The sequence below is a fragment of the Phyllostomus hastatus genome, unplaced genomic scaffold (assembly GCF_019186645.2).
Source record: "Phyllostomus hastatus isolate PE091 unplaced genomic scaffold, TTU_PhHast_1.1 phas_scaffold_21, whole genome shotgun sequence".
NCBI lineage: Eukaryota > Metazoa > Chordata > Mammalia > Chiroptera > Phyllostomidae > Phyllostomus > Phyllostomus hastatus.
In genome coordinates, this window is record NW_025334017.1 from 36,185,664 (window position 1) to 36,208,876 (window position 23,213).

A 23,213-nucleotide genomic window follows, 5' to 3' on the forward strand; every position below is an offset into this window, starting at 1 on the left:
CAGGGTGGCCTCATCTCTGCCTCGTGAATCATAGGAACTCAGGCACTGGAGAGACTGAGCTGGGAAATGCCAGGTGTGCTGCACCTGGAGACCTTGGGGCCTTGTTTGAAGTCACAGCCCATCCTGCTGGAGAGGGGAGGCCACTAATCCTAAGGGGAGCTTGGCTTGGCTACAGCCTTTCTTGCTGGAGAACGGCTGGGCTCCCAGTCGCAGCCAGCTCCCTGCCTGGCAAATCGAGCTGGGACCCCGGGGTCACATCCACAAATCCTGTGTGTCCCTCCACAGCTGGCAGATCTGTGCACTCTCCAAGGGGAGGCGCAGTGCCTCACTCATTCTTGGCTCCAGCCCTCCCTGCCCACAGTCCAGGAAGAGGCATTCCATCTTTCAATGCTACAAGTGCATGATGACTTACTCGGGAGTTTTGAAATAAGGACTTTAAACTTTACCTTCTCTGATAAATGATGGTGTTTAGTTCAAAGGTTAAACTAGGTGGCCTTTTAACCTCTGATTCTGTTTTTAATTGCTCAACATGCAGCTTCCGTGTATTTTCCTTCTGCCAAGATAGACGGATAAACTAACTATTCCTTGGCAGTAGCCCGTAAGTTTTATTACTATGCTATTTATTGTGATATCCATTGTTTTGGTGTTATTCTGATTTTCTTTTAGCCTTCTCAATAAATAATAACAACAATAATATAATGATAATTAGGATTTATTGATAGCATTGGATATTACTGATAATGACCAATATTATTACCAGTATGCCAAGGAGTGCGATAAGGAATGACAAGAGCAAGTAGGTGTCATTAGCCCCATTCTAGAGATGAGAACACAAAGGCCTCGAGAGGTTAAGAAACTTGCTTGGGTCATAAGCCCAGGCAAATGGAAGAGCTGGGCTTTGCAGCTCCACAACGTCCATCAGAAGCCATGCTCTTAGTCCTGGCTGGTCTGGCTCAGTGGATTGAGTGGTGGCCTTGAACTGAGAGGTCATCGGTTTGATTTTCAGTCAAGGCACATGACTGGGTTACAGGTTGGTACCCAGTTGGGGGCATGTGAGAGTCAACTGATTGATGTGTCTTTCGCACATCGATGTTTCTCTCCCTGTCTTTCTCCTTTCCTTCCCCTCTCTCTGACAATAGATAAATAAAATTGGAAAAACAAAAGTCATGCCCTTAGTGTTTATAGGTTGAGGACGCAGCTGGCTCAGCCCTCAGACTGGGGTCAGGGGTGGAAAACGCCCCTACTCCTGTGGATGTGATCTTAGACCTTTGAAATTGGACTTGTCTCTAAATATATGTGTCCATGTTGAGCAAAATTTAAACTTTCTCTCCTCCTAGTGTATCAACTACATGCATCAAAACGATGAATAGCAACATTAATATATTTAAGAATTAATTAAGAAATACTTAAGAGCTAGGAAAGTTGGGTTAGTTGTGTGAATAATTAGCTATTTATACTACACCCTATGCCTAAACAGTAGGAAGCACACTGAACACACACACACACATACACACACAATGCATCAGATTAACTTTTGTGTTTTAATTGAATAATAATAGTAAATACTCTCCACCTATGGGCTTTCATTAACTAAAACTATTAGAATTTCTGGAAGGTGAGTGCAGCTGGTCATATTTTAAACTCCAGAAGGGAACTTATTTGTTGCTGCTTCTCAGTGATGTGAAACTCTAGGAAAATGCAGATTCCCAGGATTACGTTTTGCACATAAGGAGTTAATTATTCAGCATAATCTCATGTAAGAAACATTTAAAAGTGTTCCAAATATTGTTGGTGCATTGTAGATGAAGAGTTTTTTAAGATGTTGTTCAATTTCTGTGTAGAGCTGGAGTAAATATTTTTTCCGTTACCATTTAGTGCCCTTCTGCCCCTCCACCACTGTCATCGCCACACTGGTGTCCGTGTCCACGCGTCCTGCCTATCTCTGTAGATTCTTACTACAGACTGTGATAGGGAGCTTCCGACTCATTGTTCTCAAAGAGTCTAAGTTGAAATAGCAAAATAAGCACTGGATATTCAGTTTAAGACCCTCTTCTTTTATAGGGACAGGTAAGACAATAATTTTATGATTATAACTGAATGTTTTACTCTAGACCTTGACATTTGGTGGAAAATAGGTCCTATGGTTTAGATGTTGATTTTAGGGTTAGAAGAATGTAGAACTCTAAGGGTTGGGGAATCTTGGATTTGAGACACTAAATATGAAGGTTTTATAAGATTCCAGTGGATATCGACATAACACTAGAATTTGCAAGGATCCTGAGAGAAAAAAATTGCATTAGCAGAAGAAAGGGTAAGGAGCATTTCAGGGGAGGGGGTGTAATCTTGGCATGGGTTCCTGAATAAATAAGATCCAGGGGCTGTAACTGGACACTCTATTGACTAAATCAATTTAAAGTTCAGTTTCCTTTCCTTTTTTTTTTTTTTTTTGAAGATTTTTATTTATTTATTTTTAGAGAGGGATGGGAAGGAGAAAGAGAGAGAGAGAGAAACATCAATGTGGGTTGCTGGGGGCCAAGGCCTGCAACCCAGGCATGTGCCCTGACTGGGAATCGAACCTGCAATGCTTTGGTTCGCAGCCCACGCTCAATCCACTGAGCTATGCCAGCCAGGGCTCAGTTTCCTTTTCTATAAAATGGGAAGAATAAGTAGAGTGCTTGAGGCTACCTGCATGTAAAGTTCTTAGAACAAGGCCCAGCAAATAGGGAGCACTCCTTGTTAGCTGTTGTTGCCACTAATAGTAAATAGGTCAACATGCTCATAGTTACCATTCTGGAAGCACTTTTTCTTCAATGATGAGATGGGAGTGTCCACATTTATTTATGATGTTGAGAAGGTGAATTTCAAATGACTCAAGAATCAGTTATGCATGTTGTAGATAGGCAAAACGTATGGGTGGTGAGCTCCACTGTCAATTTTGGTAAATAAAGTTTTATTGGAGCACAGCCATGTCCATTCATGGACCTGTTGTCTGTAGCTGCTTTTGTGCTACAACAATAGCATTAAGTCATTGTACACAAAACTGTATGGCTTACAAAGCCAAAAATATTTACTGTATGGTCGCTGATAGAAAAAGTTTGCCAACTCATTATGTGTATCAGAGAGAAAGAGAGCAAGAGGGAGTTGGGGGAGGGGCAGAGGCTGAAGGAGGTTTGTTTGTACAGGTTATATTGAGTAATACCTACTGGAAGTTGATGGCATTCTTCTAAAGAAGAGATGAACATTTGGCAAATTTATAAATAGATTTTGAGAAGCTTTGTTTATTCTTGTTTCCATCTTTGAAAGACATTTTACAGTAGGGAACCAAGTTTAGAAACATTCTAATGTTGATTAAGGGTAAACACTTTCCTTAAATAACCAGCCATACAGAGTAGTCAACGACTTGCTTTCTCATTGTTTTCCGCCTTCGTGGATGCCTGACACCTGTTGCGCCCACACAGAAGATGACGCGGACAATGTGGCCACCTCTGTGGACTCACGGGTGCTCTCCAGGCACTCCCTGCCCGGGGCCCCGAAGTCCTTTTGGGGAAACCCATTTTAAAACCATTGTCTTAAACAAATGGGAAATGCTGAGTTTATTTTCTCCCACTGTTTTCTTCCCCCAACCCTCTGTCAGTCACCATAGATTTCAATATAGTGTGGTAGGTATGAAGTTGCATCATTCTTTAATTTCTCCTTGTCCTGTGATGTGAAGCTGTCTTTATCTTGTCACACATTGCGCTGCTTGTGTGTGTGTGTGTGTGTGTTTGCAGGCTTCGTCACACCCCTGGACAGGAAATTCCACTAAAAATCTGTTAGTCCTTAGCTGTTAATTCTTGCTCTTGGGTTCAGGAACCGAATGAAGCCTGAAGAAGGAGGAGCCATTCATTTCCATATCTTTTTTTTTTTAAGGGATAATTGTCATTTAGATGTTTAACATTGGCTTGGAGAAGTTAGTGCTTTAAATCTGTGTGAGAATCTGTATGTTTGAATTGTTAGTCAAGAATCTCAGTTCAAGAGCATAGGAAGTCTTGCTCCCTGGCATATGTTGTCAGTTTGGCTCAAATAAACTCTTATAAAATTTCTTAAAAAAACAACAACAAAAACTCAGTTCAGTAAAGTGTCTGCTTTCAGAGACAAATCTGTTATGGGTAGTTGGAATGGCTTCTGCTTTGCAAAACCTTTTCACAAATCTGTTACGAAACAACCCACACGTGTTTATGTGTGTCCCCTGCGTCCCTGTGTAGCTTAGAGAAACTTGCTGGCCTACTTCAAGGTCTGCTGGTGCCATCCACTGGAAGTTCCCACAGTCTCTGGGGCTTTCTTGCCAACGTAGTCTTAATTCCTTCTAGCACCCCCCTGCTTCCTTAATGAGACTCGCAAGCCTGTTCTCAGGGGTACACAGCTCCTGTGCTTTCTACGCTTTCTTCTTCCATCTTCCCTTGATCTTGTTAGAGCCTCTGGATCTCTCGGTAAAACCTTTCTTTTGCTTAAATTAGCCAGAATCAATTTTGTTTCGTACTAAGTACCTGGAATTGGGATTATAAATATTCTGTGACAAAAGTGACAAGAATTATAGGTACCCGTTACAATCTTTTTTCCCTAAAAACACAGAGTCAGGGATAGTTACATAAAATTTTTGTCTGCTCCACAGTGTAAAAAAAAGGCTAATTCTGCTTGGCACAGCATAATCATCTTCTGATCCCTCACATATGTCTGAGCTTTAATATGTGAAAATGTTGGACTTCTAACCACATTTCTTGTATAGATAGTTTTATGTTATTTTATTTATACAATCCTTGTGGGAACTCCACTGTTCCAGAAATAGGGTTCGACCATTAATAAATGCTTGTTGATCGATCCCTTACGGAAAGTAAAATTGCTTTTAGTTTCCAAGTAATGAAATTTCATTTTTCCCTTTCCTCCTTTGAAAATAGGAAAACTGAAGTTTTGGGAGTTAGCCCTTGTGCTTTGGACTTTGCATTGGGAGTCAGAAGCGGAGAGTGTTTTGTTTAATTGATTTCATTCGGTTGTTTGCACTTTTACATCTTTTCATGGACAAGGACACTTACGCGGTTCTATCATGAGCCCGCGAACACTTTTTTTTTTTGCTTTGTGTTGGTCCTTTTGCATTTTAGTCTGTCACTTCATTGTGCTGTTAAAACTGCTAAATATTTAGTGATGAGCACTAAAGTCCCACTTCACAGTCAGCTGATTATGCAATCCCAGGTAAGAGGACACACAAACATATTAATATTTTTAGCTTTCACAGCTGCTATTAGAAAGATATGTAATTACAGCCTTGTGGATTTATAGCAGTTATTAATTGGTGGCCCAGAGGCCTTCAGGGAGCATGGAAGGAGGTCGCCCTGTGAGGCTTTGGACTGGAAAGTCACGGGCACCTCCTGGGTGAGATGAATACATAAGGACATCTGTTAGTTTTGTAACAGCTTTCCTTTCCTCTATCTTAGTTCTGTGTGATCAGTATTTGTTACATCATTTATGTTCGCCAGATAACATTTCAATAGCATCTTATATTTTAGGAGATTTTTCTGTGTAGGATTCTATTGATCCTTATCATTCTGATGGCCCTTAGCTGGTGAGCTAATAGGAATCCGAGTGGTGGTTTCGATCCCAATAGAGAGCTTGAGGTGCTTTCCTAAAGGTCTGTCATACTGTCTTGTTCTTTGTTCATGTCCCTCGTGTTCAACACAAGATGGGTACACAGTGGATGGGGAATAAAAATTTGCTAAGTGGCAAAAGAAATGCAGCTCAGGAAGAGAGTAAGTGACTTGGCCAAAGACACACAGTTACTAATTGATGGAGGCAGAGCTCAGATTTAGATTTTGGGGTTTTTTTTCTTTTTTTAGATTTTACTTATTTTTAGAGAGATGGAAAGAGAGAGAGAGGAAGAGGGGGAGAGAAACATCGATGTGTTAGAGACACATTGACTGGTTGCCTTTCACATACTCCCAACCTGGGACCTGGCTCTCAACCCAGGCACATGCCCTGACTAGGGATCGAACTGGCGACCCTTTGGTTTGCAGGCTGACACGCAATCCCCTGAGCCACACCAGGTTTTTTGATTCCAAATCCCACACTCAGCTTTGTAACGCTGATGCCCTGACAAAGGCAGCTGGGGTAGTTTTCAGGGAGAAGAGCTAAAATAAACAACTACATTTAAAATCTTCAAATGTAGATCTCTTAAATTGAATGAGGGATTATTTTACAGCTGAAATTAAGTTCTATAGTTATGATGTGTTTAAATGGAATTTTTTAAAATATATAGAACTGGAGAAAAAATCATGAGAGCCATGCCAGTTTGGCGTTCACCCAGAATCATCACATTTCAGGGGTTTTAGATAGGCAAGCATCTTTGCATGCTGAATACAAGGAAAGTGACGTTTACTCAAGTGCATAGTCCATGAGGGCGGTCCCTGCTGCTTGCTACCATGCCTGATACACACTAGGTGTTTAGTTAATATTTGCTGGCTGGGTGAGGTCCAGAGAACTAAAGTAGTTGCTCCAAGTTACACCTCAGTGAAGGACTTCCTAAAGAGGTGATCTTAGCATGTTGATCAACATGTATTTCCATGTCACAAATATTAGCAAGTTGTTGAACTTCAGGCTGGAGGGATGTCAGTCAGTGGTCATCTAACCCAGCCCTTTTAAATGACTTTTCCTTGGCCACTTGACTTTGTACCAGAGCCAGAATGGAACCGACAGTCTTGGTTCCTTCGTGTTTCCTACCTCCTGCTGCCAACTCGGAAAGTCTTTCCGAGGATTCAAAGGTGTCCTGTCCCAGAGACCAAGTGGCCCTGAGGTAGGTAGTGTGTGTAGAGCCGAGACAGGACATGAGGCTCGTATCTCAGTCCTGAGCTCCTTTCCTCTCAGCCCCATGGTGTCTTCACAAGACCCTTCCACCCAACTGCAGGGCATCTCTGCATTTCTGATTTGCTCCTCCCAGGTTTAGAAGTACTGGGTCTCCACCTCTACTAAAGACCCAAACTGGCCAGCCCCTCACTGGTAAATTTAAAATGTATAGCTTTCCTACATCCCAGCTCTCAATTTTCTGCATCACTGCGGGGGTCAGGGGTGATGCTCTCATACCTTGAGCATGAATACCCTTCCCCACCCCAAATGCACCTCGGCCCCTCCACAGGGCAGACAACGGGAAGTGATACACACTCCTCTGATTGCCCACGTGAAACTTCTGTCTTTGAGTCAGTTGCAGTTAGAAAGAGAAAACTGTCACTGTATTTCTCACATACCCTGTGAGTGTCTCTTAGGCGCCAGACACCAACCCTAGAACAATAGGGAAACCAGGGGAACCCTGCCCTCAAGGAATTGACAGCCAGAGATGCCAGCCAGCTAGAGCCATGAATGGAAATGTGGGCAGTTACACACTGTGATAATTTCTGTGATAGAAGGACGTGGCAAGTGCAGTGGGAGCACTGGGTGGAACCGACTGACTGCCCGGGGAAGGAGGATGCTGAAGACTTCCTTGAGCATTGACAACTCAGCTGGGTTTTGAAGGAGTTGACTCCAGGTACAGTGGGGGAGGGGAGGTGCAGTCTTTTAAGGCCGAGAACTAACACATAGAAAGACTCGAAGACGTGAAGTGTTATGGCATGTTCAGGAAAGTCCAAATAGTCCTGAAGTTCACTGGTTTTCAAATGTTTCTGCTTGCCCATCCCTATCTATAAACATGTTTTGAGCATAGATTCCCCCCATCTTAAGCATGTTAAGTTGTGCACATGCACTACTATTCCAATGCATCGTGTATATCATAAACACACACACACACACAAATAGAAATTTAGAAGTCTAGACTTCCGGCAAGATGGAAGCATAGGTGGACGCATCGTACCTCCACGCACAGCCAAGATTAGAACAACAACAATTTAGAGCTAGAATAACACCCAGAACTGATAGAGGATTTATCTGAAAGGAAGTCAGACAGCCAAGAAGTTGAAGTAGACCGGTACATCCAGACTGGTAGGAGGGGCCGAGAGGAGCCAGGCGGGTGCGGGTTGGCGGCATGCGGTGATCGGGGAAAACTTGGCTCGAACTTGGCGCTAGAGCCATCCGGGGCGCAAGAACGCAGCGGTGGACCCTGAGTGCGCAAGCTGCGGCTGGCGGACCCAGTGAGGCGGCGATTGTGGACCAGGGCAGAGCTCGCAGCCCAGGATCCCAGAGAAGGGACTGAGATCCCAGGAGAACGCAACTACCGCCATTGTTCCCTCCCATCCCCACTCCCGCCCCCACCCCCACCCCCACATATAACGTCACAATCTAGTGACTGGGGTGCCCAGCCCCGGTGAACACCTAAGGCTCTGCCCCCCACTGTAACAAGAGTGACCAGACCAGAAAAAAAAAAGAAATGAAAAAAGGAGAGACAGGGAGAGACATGTTTCCAACAGAAGAACAGATCAGTCCCCCAGGACTCATCCTTTTGAGTGACTAAGAAATAGCCAATCTATCAGATGCACAGTTCAAAATACTGGTGATCAGAAAGCTCACGGAATTGGTGGATTTTGGGCGCAAATTATATGAAAAGATGCAGGTTGCCATAAAAGAGATGAAGGAAGATACATGGAGGAGAGCCAATAGTGAAGGGAAGGAAACTGGGTCTCAAAACAATACAGTGGACCAGAAGGAAGATAGAATCAGCCAAGCAGGAAAGCATGAAGAAATGAGAATTCAAAAAAATGAGAAGCTTAAGAGCATCCAGGACATCTTTAAACGTTCCAACATCCGAATTATAGGGGTACCAGAAGGGGAAGAGGAAAAGCAACAGATTGAGCACATATTTGAACAAATAATAAAGGAGAACTTCCCCAATCTGGCAAAGGAAATAGTCTTCCAAGAAATCCAGGAAGCTCAGAGAACCCCAAAGAAGTTGGACCCAAGGAGGAACACACCAAGGCACATCATAATTACATTAGCCAAGGTGAAAACGAAGGAGAGAATCCTAGAAGCAGCAAGAGATAAGGGGACAGTCACCTACAAAGGAGTTCCCATCAGAATGTCAGCTGATTTCTCAAAAGAGACCTTACAGGCAAGAAGGGGCTGGAAAGAAATATTCCAAGTCATGAAAGACAAGGACCTACATCCCAGATTGCTCTATCCAGCAAAGCTCTCATTTAGAATGGAAGGGCAGATAAAGTGCTTCTCAGATAAGGTCAAGTTAAAGGAGTTCATCATCACCAAGCCCTTATTTTATGAAATGCTAAAGGGACTTATCTAAGAAAAGAAGATAAAGAAAAAAACATGTATAGTAAAAGGACAGCAAACTCACAATTATTAACAACCACCCCTAAAGCAAAACCAAAAGAAACTAAGCAAACAACTAGAACAGGAACAGAACCACAGAAATGGAGGTCACATGGAGGGTTAGCAACAGGGGGGTGGGAGGAGGAGAGAGGAGGAAAAGGTACAGAGAATAAGTAGCATAGAATGTAGGTTGAAAATAGATAGGGGGAGGGCAAGGATAGTACAGGAAATGTAGAAGCTAAAGAACTCATAAGTATGACACATGGACATGAACTAAAGGGGGGGAATGTGGGTGGGAGAGGGTGTACAGGGTGGAGGGGAGTGAAGGGGGGAAATGGGACAATTGTAATAGCATAATCAATAAAATATATTTAAAAAAAAAGAAATTTAGAAGTCTCTTGAAAGGTGTTTAAAATACAGACACTCTGATCTTTTTTGGTTGCACCCCCCAAATGATGGCCTTGGCCCCTCCTTTGTAAGCCGCTCTCTGGACTCAAAGCCCTGTGAGGTAGACCGTGTGTGTGTGTGTGTGTGTGTGTGTGTGTGTGTGTGTGTGTCAGGTTCACTGCCATGTGCCCCCTGGTTAGCACAGTTTCTAGCCTTACTAGGCACTCAGTCAATGGTAATTGGGTTGAGCTGATTTTCAGTGTTATCAGAGAGTTAGCCTAGAGTAATGAGCTGGTGACAAGTGTGTCTCAGCTTTCCTGAAGGAAGAGCTTTGCAGGTTTTCCCAGGGATCTAAGCAGAACAGCAGGGCTTTGAGTTTAAGCTCTGACCCTCACTCTTTATCTTGGGAGCCCCATCCACCCACCTGAGCCGGACCTGCCCCGATCAGGGCGGGGCGAGTCCTTCTCATAACTTCTGTGTCTCAGGAGGCCATTCGCGCTGTTCAACAGGGCAGTAATATTCCTGCACATCACAAGGCGCTTGTGGTGAGTGACTAATGAAAGTGATATTGTGAAGCCTCTGGCAGCAGCAAAAGGCCCGTCCAAATGGTAAATAGCCCTTGTATAAGCGGCCAGAGAGAATGAGGCCATTCTTCCTCCCACCACGGCTCTTACTGGGAACGATAACAACATCAAAAGCATATTTTTCTGTTGGACTTTTGAATCCAGGGGTCTGCGATGTCGTTGCAACAGAACTGTCTTTTTCCCCTAGCAATTCAAAACAGGGTCCTGCAATTCATAGATGGGTTTGAAGAAGATTCAAGGCAGTGTATGTGAAGCTTTTACAAGTGTATTTAACATTTTATTGTAGATCGGTTAAGTTTATATACTTTCAGGTATATAGAGAGAACAGGTTTCTTCAGCAAATTTCAGAGAAACTAGGAGATTATGTATATATCCTTTTTCATCTTTTTTCTCCCAGAATAACTTTGTACGCATAAGCCTGCTGGTAATATTTGATCTTTAGTTATTCAGCCTGCAAATATTTATAGAGAGTCTCAGGGGCCAGCCTTTGTTTGTATGAAACAAGATACCAAGAAATAAACAGCATGATTCCTGCCCTCAGGAAGCTGACTTTTACATGGAGAAATAGAACAAGAATCCATGAATAAATGGAGGACTATTGGACAAAATATTGCAGAGAACCCTGGAGCGTTGCAGCAGTGGCTTTAGGAAGGAGAAATCCTTGTGACCCAGAAAAGGAGATGGCTCTCTGGTGAGGTGGGACAGGAGGAAAAATGAGAAGTTTTTTTTGTTTTTTTTTTGTTGTTGTTTTAAGAGTCCATTTATTTACTCTTAGAGAGAGGGGAAGGGTGGGAGAAAGATAGGGAGAGAAACAGCAGTGTGTGGCTACCTCTCACACACCCCCAACCGGGGACCTGGCCCACAACCCAGGCATGTGACCTGTCAGGGAATCAAACCTGTGACCCTTCAGTTCACAGGCTGGCACTCCACTGAGCCACACCAGCCAAGGCAAGATGAGAAGCTGGTATAGAAGTCGAAGAGAAGAAGGATAGAGTTCCTGGCAGTGGAGATGCTGTGGATGAAGGCAGAGAAATGGGGTAGACGGAGGAGATGTGCCTGCTTGATTGCAACAGGGGCCCGGAGGTGGGAACAGGGATCGACACAGTGGATAAGGGGCAGAGGCCGAGGGAGGGAGCTGTGACTGCAGCCCCGAGGACGCAGAGCCTGTGCGTACCACAGTTAAAAGCCGGTCTCTGTAGGTCCTTACCGAGGGCAGGTGAGTGGGGCCGCAGGTATGTGTTGGAAGAGCGGGGATCCAGGAACTCAATGAGGAGACTCTGGACTTGGAAGAGTGGCTGACGGGGGTGGCCACTCAAAGGACATTTCCAAGGGGTCAACAACAGAAGTTGATGACAGCTGAGACCTACAGCATGAAAGAAATCTGAGTCCAAGAAACATTTTCTGTGTGCGTGTGTGTGTATGCAACTCCAGAAATGTTTACAGTGTAAATACATCTGTATAATCAGCACCTCTGTCAAGAAACAGAATGTTACTAGCACACCAGAACCTCCCCCTCATCCCTTCTGTTTACAAGAAACAGTCTCTGAGTGCCTACCAGCACTATCCAGACTCCTGGGAATGCAAAACCTAACCAAAGCCTAGCTTCTGTCTGTAAGGGGCCCTTAGGTCAAGGTCGTTGAGAAGGTTGCCTGGGTGGCTGGAATATTCGAGGAATCATTCGTAGGAATCAGATGCTTGGGAAGAGGAACTGGTTCAGTAGGGGATGGTGATGATGAGAGAATGTGTGTGTGTTTTTGGGGGGAGACGGGGACAGGGAAGGGGGGCTAGAGAAGGGGCAGCAGTGAAATGATGGATTTGCGTCTACCATGTTTTGGGGGTGTTGAATTTGGGAGCGGGTGCTAGGCTCTGGCAATACAACAGTGAGTGTCGGGGATGGAGACACCTGTCCTCGGGGTCCTCCCCGAGGCATTGCCACCTTTTGCCCTCAGCAGAGCTGTCCCTGGCCCGTTGCCTCTCAGAACTTGAGTGAACACGGTGCCTTCAGATTTGGCTCCTTGTCCTTGAGTCTGCCAGTCCTGTGGCCTTCTCCAAATTCCCTTCCTCTCTGGAGCTCCGGCTGCTTTGCAGAGCCATCGGTGGACTCCTGTAGAGGCCCATCTGCCCCCTTGAGCTGTACCTGCCCCAGCCCACCTGGGTCCTGACAGCAGGAGGAGCTTGAGCCAAAACTCAGAGGCCTGCTGGATGCACACTCTGAGGACTAGCATGGACTCTTCCCGGGGGAAGAAATATTTAACGTTTTCTATCCAAGGGTACCAAACACAAACACAGGTGATCCAGATAGATACTCCTTCTGATTAATAGACCAGCAATGACAGAAACTCTTCAAAGCGCTTCTGAGTATGTACAGCCTGGATGGGTATGTACATAGCCACCAAAGGGCCCCAGACTAGACACTGAAGTTTTGCATTTTATACTGCGCTAGAGTTTATTTCAGTCCAGCCGAAAACAAAGATGGAAATCCAGACCCTATACTAACTGAGATTGCTTATCATCAGCCCTATCCCAGACACTTTGGGGAATATGAAAGAAAGAGAATTCTTTACTCATACAATTTGTGGTATGATTGAAGGGAAAAAAGTAGATGAAAATAAGAGTAAAGAAATACAAAAGAATATATGGGCGAATGTGAGCACTGTAAGAAAAACATCATGGGGAGGCAGGGAAACGAGAGAATGTCCAGTTGGATGAGAGAAAATGTAGTGGGAGAAGGTTGAGTTAAGTGAGATTTTAATGGATGGGTAGGAGAAGAGGGGCAGCGTATCCTGAAGAAGGAAGGAATAGCATACATTTCAGGACAGTGATCCAAGTGGTGACGCGTTTGGCTAAAACAGGAAATAGAAGAACAGGAAAATAATAATGTTGGATAAATTCAGTGTGTGTGTGGAAGTCATACACATAGAAGACAACATTTTTATTTTGAAGAAACAACACCTCTTTCAGTTTCATGGTCCTTGAACTACAGAAACTAGTTCGCCACCAGCCGTTGTTGAAGCTATAGGTGGTTGCAGTGGTTGCAGTTGGGGCTCAACAAGTGTATATGGGTTGAGATGACCAGCCCCTTAGCAGGAAGCAGCCTCCACTGTAGCTGCAGACATCACCAAGAACACTTTGGAGGGCTCTTGAAATATTTTTAAACCCTGAGAAACCTTGTTTTTTCCCCCGTGTTACCGACCTGCACACGCAAAGCCTCTGGCACGCTGGCAGCTTCAGCATCTGTCGTATGAGCTGAAAATACACGACTGTAACCCTACCCGGTGTTTGCACAGCATGCTTAGCACAAGTTTCCCTTTGATATATTCATCCTCGTTTGAAAGCCCAAAGGAAATGAAATGTGCTGTTTCGTGCTCCTTGGCGCTGTGGTTTGCGGTAGAAGGTTTCAGTACAAGCTGTGCCCCAAACAGCCTGTTCTGTTTTCATCTCAGGAGTGAGGATTTACCCTGGAGGCTCTTCAGGGTGTCCATACAAACAGAGAAGTTCAGAGTTGAAAGAGATTTTAGAGATAAGTCTAGTGAGCTTCCTCATTTTCCAGATTAGGAAACTCAAGTCCTAATTGGATAAGAGCCCTCCCCGGGGCCCTGTTACCTAGACAGAAACTGCACACTCTACAGTTTAGGTGGCAGATTCCTCCCAGAGACAGTGCAGTCCCTGGCTTCTATTGGTCCACCCAGGCTGGGACAAAGCAAAGTCCGTTTTCTCAGCGCCATTTCCGCCTTGGGCATCTTTCCCACAAGTGGGACCAACCCTTTCCTCTTTTTCCCTGATTACAGTTAATGTGTGTGAGCTTGTCACCTATTTCTCAGCCAAGACCTGTCTTTTAGAGAGAGAGGAAGGGAGGGGGAAAAGGAAGAGAAACATCAATGTGCGAGAGACACACTGATCAGTTGCCTCTTGCGAGTCCCCACCTAGGGACCTGGCCAGCAACCCAGGTGTGTGCCCTGGACCACAGGCCAGCACTCAGCCCACTGGGCCACACCAGCCAGGGCAGCCAAGACATGTCTTTAAACAGAGAGCTACTCTTATAACTTCTTCTTATTGAATGGAGACCTGTGCTCCTGTTCTGGGAGGATGAGCATTACTGAGCAGATGGGGAGGTACACTGAAAGAGGGGCTGCCCTGGCTGGTGAGGCTCAGTGGATTAAGAGCTGGCCTGTGATTCCCAGTCAGGGCACATGCCTGGGTTGCGGGCTGGGTCCCTTGATTGGGGATGTGCAAGAGGCAGTCAGTCATGTATCTCTAACACATTGATGTTTCTCTCTCTGCCTTTCCCCTTCCCTTTCCCTTTCTCTGAAAAGAAAGGAAGGGAGGGAGGGAGGGAGGGAGGGAGGAAAGAGAGAAAGAAAGGGAGAAAGGGAGAAAGAAGGAGGGGCTCCAAAAATCACACTGTAAGTCTGACGGGGGAGTTAGTTCCCTTGTCAGCTTTGCAGGGTTTTGAGGGTGCTCCAATGCCTGGAATCTTACTCCTGGAGAGTATGTCTCGACCACACCCTGCCCCACAAAGGTGTGCGTGATCTGCCCACACCTTACAGGCCTTGGGCCGCTCTCCTTCCTGCCTCCTCCCATCACCCTCTTCTTTTTACTGCATCACACAATATGGGTTCTGTTTCTCTGCAACCCAGTGGTCTGTGAACTGTGCTCCTCGAGGAGCAGCATCAGCATCACCTGGGCTTTTGTTAGAAATGCAAATCCTTGGGCCCCCCATCCCCCCGCCCCCCATACACCATCTGTGGTGTAACAAGCCCTCCAGGTGACCTTCCTGCGGGCTGACTTGTAACCTCACTGCCCTCTCCTTCCCTAAGTTCAATGTCCACCTCAGTCTGCAGATCACCTGGTGTGTGTTTCTCATATTCCGTTCATTTTAGTTATTATTTCATGATCTTTTGTACTTTATCTTTCCATATATTTTTTCTTTGTCTAAAAATCGGCCCTGTGACGTTTTCCTGAGAGATGAAATACTCAGCTCCCCACACTGGATTGATCGCGGTGTCTTTCTCAAGACTCGAGTGCCGTCTGAGTGTTACCAGACATGATTTGCAAGGATGTCGCAGAGTCCAGGCCAGCTCTCGATAAAGTCATAGATTAGCAGCAGCCTCTGTTTCCAGGCCGTCCCACATGGAGTTCAGCAGACAGCCTGGCCAGAGGCAGAAGGTCAAGTTTGACGTTCTAGCAGGGAAAACACCTAACTTCTCCAAGTCTCAGTTTTCCCATTTGTAAAACAGTAATGCTGGGGTGTGGGGGGGGGTGGGGGCTTGTCCCAGATATCCTGGAATTGTAAGTAGATATCTCAGTTAAAACAATGCCGTGATTTTAGTTATCCCTTTGCTTCTAGCAGTTCTCATGGTAAGCAAAGACCCGGGGGCGTTTTCGGGTAGTGACCGAGCTCTCCCTCCCCTTGGGTTGCCTCTGCTTCTACCTGCCGCTCCGTGTGCAGGGCTCTCCTGCTGATTCCTTGACAACGAGGAGCAGCCAAGTCTATCCAGAAGTTGTCAGCCCACCCTGTTCCTGACTCCCTTCCAGAGACATTAAGCAGTTAGTGCAAAATCCTGCATCTGCGCTGGGAAGCCGGTCAACTAAGGACCACGTTTGTTCTAAACAAAGTCACTGAAATGCTTATTCCGTGGCTTCTAGTTTCTCATTTAATCTTCACAATATAAGACATGTTATTATTCCCATTTTGGAGATGAGAAAATTGAGGCACTGAGAAGTTGAATGCTTTGTCCAAAGTTACACAGTGAATAAGGGATGGAACTTGAATTGGAACTCTGGCTGCTCAGCGCGTCTATGAGTGAATGATGAATAGTGAAGGAGGAAGACAGGAAGTTAATTTGCTAACTAATGCCACTGAGTTCCTATTCCTACCTGAAAGGAATACTTCCTACCCGCCACTTGGGACCCACTGAACAGCACCAGTTGTTGGCCCTGTGCCAGATCTTGGAGAACAGAGGTAAAGGGAGGGACGTAATGTATGTCCCAGTTCAGGAATCACTGTTCTAGGTGAAGGGCAAACCCTTGTGTATTGAAAGGAGTCAGGACACAGCATCCTTAATTACAGAGGGGCAGGATGGAGTTTGGGGACCACGACTGGAAGCAGCTGCCAAGATGCAAGAGCCCTGCCCAGTCCTTTATCAAGAAGACAGCAAGGACTTCAACCAGTACCGGTGCTGAATCATCCCGTGTCCTTGTGAGTTCCACGAACCGCTCCAGGCTTGTTTCTGCACCTGTAAAATGGCAATGAGAGTCTGCTGCTCCTGGGCGTGGTATGTAAACAAAGAATGACTTGTTTGAAAAAAAAAAAAATTCTGGAGCTTCTTGGAAAGGCATGTTGCAAACAGGAAGAGCACCATGTTCTATCTTCAGAGGAAGAGATCAGAGCTAGAGATGTTGCTACATTGCTCTGTTCCTTTAGACTAGGAGGCCCCTGAGGAGAAAGCCCATGTAGAAGAAGAACGCAGTGAAAATATTACATCTAAGGAGATCAGGAAGGCTGACTTAGGGACCTTCCCATCCTGGCCCTATACTTACCTCTTACCTCAGGGATGAGATGGAAATTTATTTATTTATTTAAAATTGTTTTTTATTTTTCAATCACAGTTGACATACACTATTATATCAGTTTTGGGCATGCCACATAGTGATTAGACATTTCTATGCTGAACAAAGTGATCTCCCCAGTAAGTTCGGTACCCGCCTGGCACCGTACATAGCTATTAGGCATGAGAGAATTAAAAGGGACTGCTGAACTTCTCTGCACACGTCATTAAAAAAGTATTTGTTTTATGTACTGCATGACCTGATGCTGACTCTCTGGGATGGTGTGACTCACCAGGTCCATTCCCTGTCCCCCAGGAGTGTCATCGTCATTAGTGCCAACATGAAGACAATCTGATGATTTCTTTTGTAGGCGCTTCTGCGAACCCCATCTGTGTTTGCACTGGTAGCAGGATCTGTGTGGTGCATAAATTGCATAAATTTTCACCTCGCCGTGGCGTTCTAGCATAACTGGAATGTTTTTTCTTTTTTCTTAGCCTGTAGGAGCATAAAATAGGCAGAAGATGGGTGCTTCTGCCATTTAAAATTCAGTGGTATGGGATACTTTCTACACACGAGAATCAGAAGATCTGGGTTCAAACCCCGACTCTCTTCCTTTGAAAATGTAACTTGGTCACATCACTTTGATCTTCCTGAGTTCCCTTCCTTATCTGTCCAATGAGTGACAGCGGCTTCCTGATTCCCAGGGATGTTGCTGGTCTCAGCTCTGACAGTTGTGGCTCCACTCAGATGTAAGGTACTACTATTATTGTTTCTGCTCACACTGCTTCCTCGGGATTTCAAATAGTGAATGATCTATGGGACCTGGAATCGAACATGCTTTCTGCCCGGGTGTGTTTACCATCCCGATTCATTGTGGTCACAAGACATAATGGGAACTGTTGGGCAGAGCCACTGTGGAAGGCCGTTCCTGCAGCTTTCTGCACGTTATGTGTGTGCGTCTGGGTGTGTGTTTCCGAGACCCATTCCTTCTGTCTCTGCAGAATCGCATGTGCTCTGTTACCGTTAACCAGTTCGATTCTCTTTCCTGTCTGTATTGTTGTTCTGTTGTTCTGACTAGACCGAGAGAATTCAGACACCTTCTTGAGGCAAAACTACATGAAATGTATATTAGGATCCTATTTCACACAAACTAACACATATATGTGTCAGTAAAAAACTTTTGCAAGGATACATACACAACTATTAATATTGGGTTCCTTTGGAAAGTGGGGTTGAGGAAAATTTCAAACACATCCCAAAGCAAATACAATAGTGTAGCAAAGTCCCGTGCCTCTGTCTCCTAGTTTCAGCAATTACCAAATCATCCCCAGTTACCCGACTTGGTATTACACATATTTGAATTGTTTCTCTACCATGGACATGTATGATTTTGGTCATTTGAAAGTTTAATTATAAAATAAATCCAGACATTCAAAGGAAAAGCAGTGTGTTAGATTTCTGTTTGGTCTTGTCTTTTTTTCTCATCCTTTTAGGGTGGGTGATTAACAGTGATTTTCCCTGAGTTCTCTGAGCCCCAGGGACAGGCATTGGCTGTTGCGGAACATCTGGAAGGGACAACAGCTCTGGTTTAAAGCACATCTATGTCAGGGCTGCAGCCCAAATCACCAGGCTCAGACTTTCAGCCCCACTGTTGGGCTTGCTGTGTTTTTTAATTAAACTGTTTACTTTGGCTGAGATTTATGACACTGTTTTTAAATGAGAATCTGTAGTTTCTGCCTCTCTTTTGTTCCCTGCCTTTTACAACCCACTGCAGTTCTCTGCAAGCTATTTTTAAAAAGACAACAACAATTTCTCCTTTCCTTATCAGATGGATGGTAATTTCGATGGGATTATTAACACCCTGCACTCAGCAGTGTTTGTTCTGTTGGGGCTGGAAGAGGAAATTGTCTGATGCAATTTCGGCAGCTGGTTAGCTGGACAGGAATAGAACATTACAGAATCACCTTGAATCTGAAGCCTGCGGACCAGCTGTCTGAAATGAATGATGGGAAGGTGGTTTTTGTACTGAAATTTCTTCTCTGGTAGGATTGAAAAGGCAGCTAAAATAGAGATGGCTATTCTCCCCAGCGGTGCAGTGGGGATTGAGTTGACTGATGTAGAATGTTACTGAGTACATAGTGGACACCAATATTTTTCACATCAGTGAGGACCTATCCCCTCCCATGCACCAGGCGCAAGAATGGTAAAACTAAATAAGCAACTCTCCCTTAGGATCCCTGACCTCATTTAGTTGTAATACAGTAGGATGAATGCTTTATTAGTGTCATTAAAATATTAGGAGAAAACAGAGGAGAGGTTGTTTCCTGGCTTTGGAAGGCTGGGAAGATGTTCACAGGGGGAGGTGCCTTCCAAGCTGAAGAGCAAGGAGAGTTTTTGAATTATTGGGGCCAGGAGGAAGGAGCATTCTAAGCAGAGGGGTCTGTCTGGGTCAGAGGCACGGGGAGTGGTGACATGTAATCAGGGGACGGAGAAGAGCCCAGTGTGTCCACACTGCAAGGTGGGTGTGCTCGTAGCTGGGACAGAGGCCAGAAGGCTTGGGAGGAGCCCTGGGGTCAGGGAGGAAGGTCTTTGTAGCAAATGCAATTCCAGGACATTCTCCTTAGAACATGGGTAGGGGAGGTTCTTTTGGATCCAAGGAACCGAGGCTTACACAGCCCCCTGAAGGGACTGGTTGGTGCTGTTCTGGTTACCATAGGGCATGCATAGCTGGAAGAAGACGGGAAAACTCCAAAGAACAAGGTGCTGCAGGCTGTCCTGTGCCTCCTCTCATTTCCATCTCCAGGGCTCTTTCCCCCGACCCCTCAGCTTTGCTGTGTTGTCTCTCCCCACACCTCTCTCACTCCTCTGCGTCTTCTAGTCCTGGGGACTTTTAACCTTTGTTCTAGGATTCTGTGTAGACACTGGAGGATGTGGAGAGGGTATGTGGCAGAACTGAGTGGGGAAACCAGGAAGTATGTACAAGGACTCAGCAGCTGAACCCCTTTAGCCGGAGCACCCCACATTGCCGTGTTATATACATTGACACCTAGGTAACTTCTGCTTCAAGAAAGTGTTCCGTGGCACAACTGCCGTGTGAAGACTCCACTCTGGTTTAAATCCAGGAGGGAGCCATAGTGCTTGGCTTAGCTAATTATCGTCATTTAAGTTGGGTAGAATCTTGTGCTCCTGTGTCCTTGTTGAACTGCCTGAGGGCATGGACAGGGACGGCTCATGCAAAGAACTCAGGCAGGGGGTTTTTAAACCCTGCGTGGGTGGGTAAGGTGTGGAAGACTCTTTCAACTCAAAGGGGATGTTGGACATGGCAGACAATGTGACTGGACTGTCCAGGCAAAACGCTGTGTTTAAAAGTGTGGCTTTTAGCCCCGAGCTCAGCATTTTTGCAGTCTTTCTAGAGAATGCTATTTTACAGAGGTTCAGTTATGCAAAACTTCCGGTTTTCTACAAAACTTGGACACATTGCCTACTCTGTCCCCTTCTTGGGGATTTGTGCATGTGAGTGTATTAAAAGCTGTGACAACTCTAAAGGGTGAAAACTCCAGAAACTGGTTACCCTAGAAGTGGAAGAATAAATCATTTTTAAAAGACTTAGATAACGATTTCATGATAGTAGACACTTAGTTGTGGGGTGGGAACTCCTCCCAAGTTAGTGAGAAGCCTCCTTACCTTTTTGGAAAAAAAATGCTGGCATTTCTATGAGTGCCCTTGTACATTCATTAGTTCGCCAAATATTTATTAAGGACCCACGGTGCCAGGCAAAACACTTAATTATGTGTTTGCAGGGCAAAAGTCCTTACCTCTTTATTATTGGGCTACCTTTTCCTGGAATATACAATTTTCAAGGCTCATTTTTAGAATGTGTTTCTGAGTATGAAAGAAAAAGAAGATGGTAGCACAAGTATTGAGCATTTTTAACCTCTGGTTACATGTCTAAAAATATCAAGTTTCAGGCTAACTCCTGCATCCCAAGTTCTTTCCCCTCCATTTCATGTCCATTCGATTTTCTTTTTTTTTTTTTTAAGATTTTATTTTATTTATTTTTTAGAGAGGGAAGGGAGGGAGAAAGAGAGAGAGAGAAACATCCATGTGCGGTTGCTGGGGGTCATGGCCTGCAACCCAGGCATGTACCCTGACTGGGAATCGAACCTGCGACACTTTGGTTTGCAGCCCATGCTCAATCCACTGAGCTACACTAGCCAGGGCGCCGTTCAATTTTCTAAACATGGAAATGTACCAGGCCCGGGTGGGCCGAGGGGTGCTGTCTAGTGCTTTCTCACAGGGCAGGGCGGGAACTGGTGGGAATCCGACATGCTCAAGAATCAGCACCAAGCTTGAGCATGAGGGTTCATGAAAGGATAGTGACTGAAAGGTTCTGTTCTGTAGTATTTAAAGGGAAACATTACCTAACATTTTTTTAAAGTTGGAAAGTTTACAGGAGCTAAAACTCCTCTTTTGGCTCATACCCCATTCCTCCTCCAAATTATAGGGTAGCTTATCCCACATGTCAATGTCTAAATAAATTGGTCTTCACTATTCTTGAATCCCTGACAGACATCACGCCTAAGAATGAATGTTTCGCGTTCTGCCACTTGGAGCACGTTACACACAGTACTCAGTGACACTGTCGCTGAATTCATTGGAAGGATACATGCAATGACTTTGGCACACCTCTGTGAACATTTCTTTTTAATTAGAGCTCATTTATGTTTTAGTAATAATTACACCTTTACATGGGTATCATTTGTGGTTTTCACATGACCTGCCTTGGGGAGTTGGCATGAGGATTCATACCAGTCAGGCAGTTAAAACTGCCTAGTGCACCCCGAGTAAGGGCTCACGCGCCGTCTCTGTCTGTGTCACTGAGTGAGTTTTGTGACAGTGTAACACTGTTTTACCAACGGGACCGTAGTGCTCAGAAGGCTGATCGCCTGGAACCACAGGCAGTGTCTGGACGACAGCCAGGTCTTCACATTCTTAGTCCTCTGCTCCCGGTTGTCCTTGTAACTGACACTTGGGGGATATTTCTTTCTTTTTAAAATTAATTTTTTAATGATTTTTCAAATGTTCCGTTACAGTTGACATGCAATAGTACATTAGTTTCAGGCGTAGAGCAGAGTGGGCTGACATTTGGGGTTTAGTATGTCCACACAGAAATGCGGGGGGATGCAAACACCTGGCCATGGCAGATAGTGAAGTGAGCACGTGTGAAAGGGCTCAGTGCCGTGCTGGGCGTGTGATAGGAAGCCCATTAAACAGATGCCCGTTCCTTTTTTTCTGTGCAGTTAATGGAGGTTACGACTCCCTCGTCTCTCTCCTCCTCCCCCTGCCCGCTGCTGATGCCCCAGGCAAGCCCTTTATCCCCAGATGCGCAGGCGCTTCCAGTCTTCCAGCAGTTGGATTTCTTAGTCAGCTCCGGCTGCCGTGACGAAGCACCGTAGACTGGTGATTCTCTCACCGTTCTGGAGGCTGGAACTCTGAGATCAAGGTGTGGGCAGGGTGGGTCTTTCTAAGGCCGCTCTTTGGCGTGTACACGGTCGCCTTCCCTGTCTGTCTGTACTCGGTCTTCCCTTTGCACGTGGCTGTGTCCTCATCTCCTCTTCTGATAAGGACACCAGCCCTGTTGGGTCTGGGCCCAATGTACTGACCTCATTGTAATTGAATTGCCTTTGAAAAAGACTGTCGTCAAATGCGGTCACATTCTGGGGGCCGAAGGTCTCAACGTAGGAATTCTAGGGCATATGCTCAGCCTGTAGCAGTGTGTAGCGAGGAAGAGCAGCTTGGCCTCAGAGCTCCAGCCCCATATGCTCCCAACCCCTAATCAGAACCTTTGTGTTATCAAAACCCGTTATCACTCAGTGCGCTCAGTCCACAAAACAGGCGAGAGTATGATCGGGTTCCTTCCTTAGGGAGTGGGGGAAGGGCAGGTGGGGCCTGTTCTGTGGCAGGCACTACTACGCTGGGTTGCTAGCAGGTGCCTCTCAGATACCATATCCCTAAATCTCCACATTGCAAGGACAGGGTAGGCGTAATTGCCTACATTTTACAGGGAAAGAAGGAGACATTAAGTTACTTGCCCCAGGCACACAGTGGCTTTGTGATTTTTGTCACGTGACACTCCCGTGGCGCAACGATGTCAAGGATTGACGTAAGGAGCCCTATGGGTGAAGGAGGGAAGCTGACCTGATGGTTCACTTGAGAATTAAAAACCAAACGCAAGGCTGATCAAACAAAGAAAGACAATTGGGACAAACTTTTTTTTTTTCCAGGAAGGTTTAAGGCTGTTGGAAGAAAAAGGCACTGAGTTCCAAAGGGAGAGAGGAAAGGCTCTGTGTCAGCCACTTCCCTCCATGCTCACCCCTCAGCCTATAAATAAATTGTATTTATCCCACAGCTTTAATCCAT

At 45.4% G+C, this 23,213-nt stretch overlaps 1 protein-coding gene across 1 annotated transcript in view; it reads left to right on the forward strand.

The window, feature by feature from the left end:
- DEPTOR (DEP domain containing MTOR interacting protein) overlaps positions 1 to 23,213 on the forward strand; it is a 120,142-nt gene that overhangs the window by 16,210 nt on the left and 80,719 nt on the right. The window lies entirely within an intron of this gene.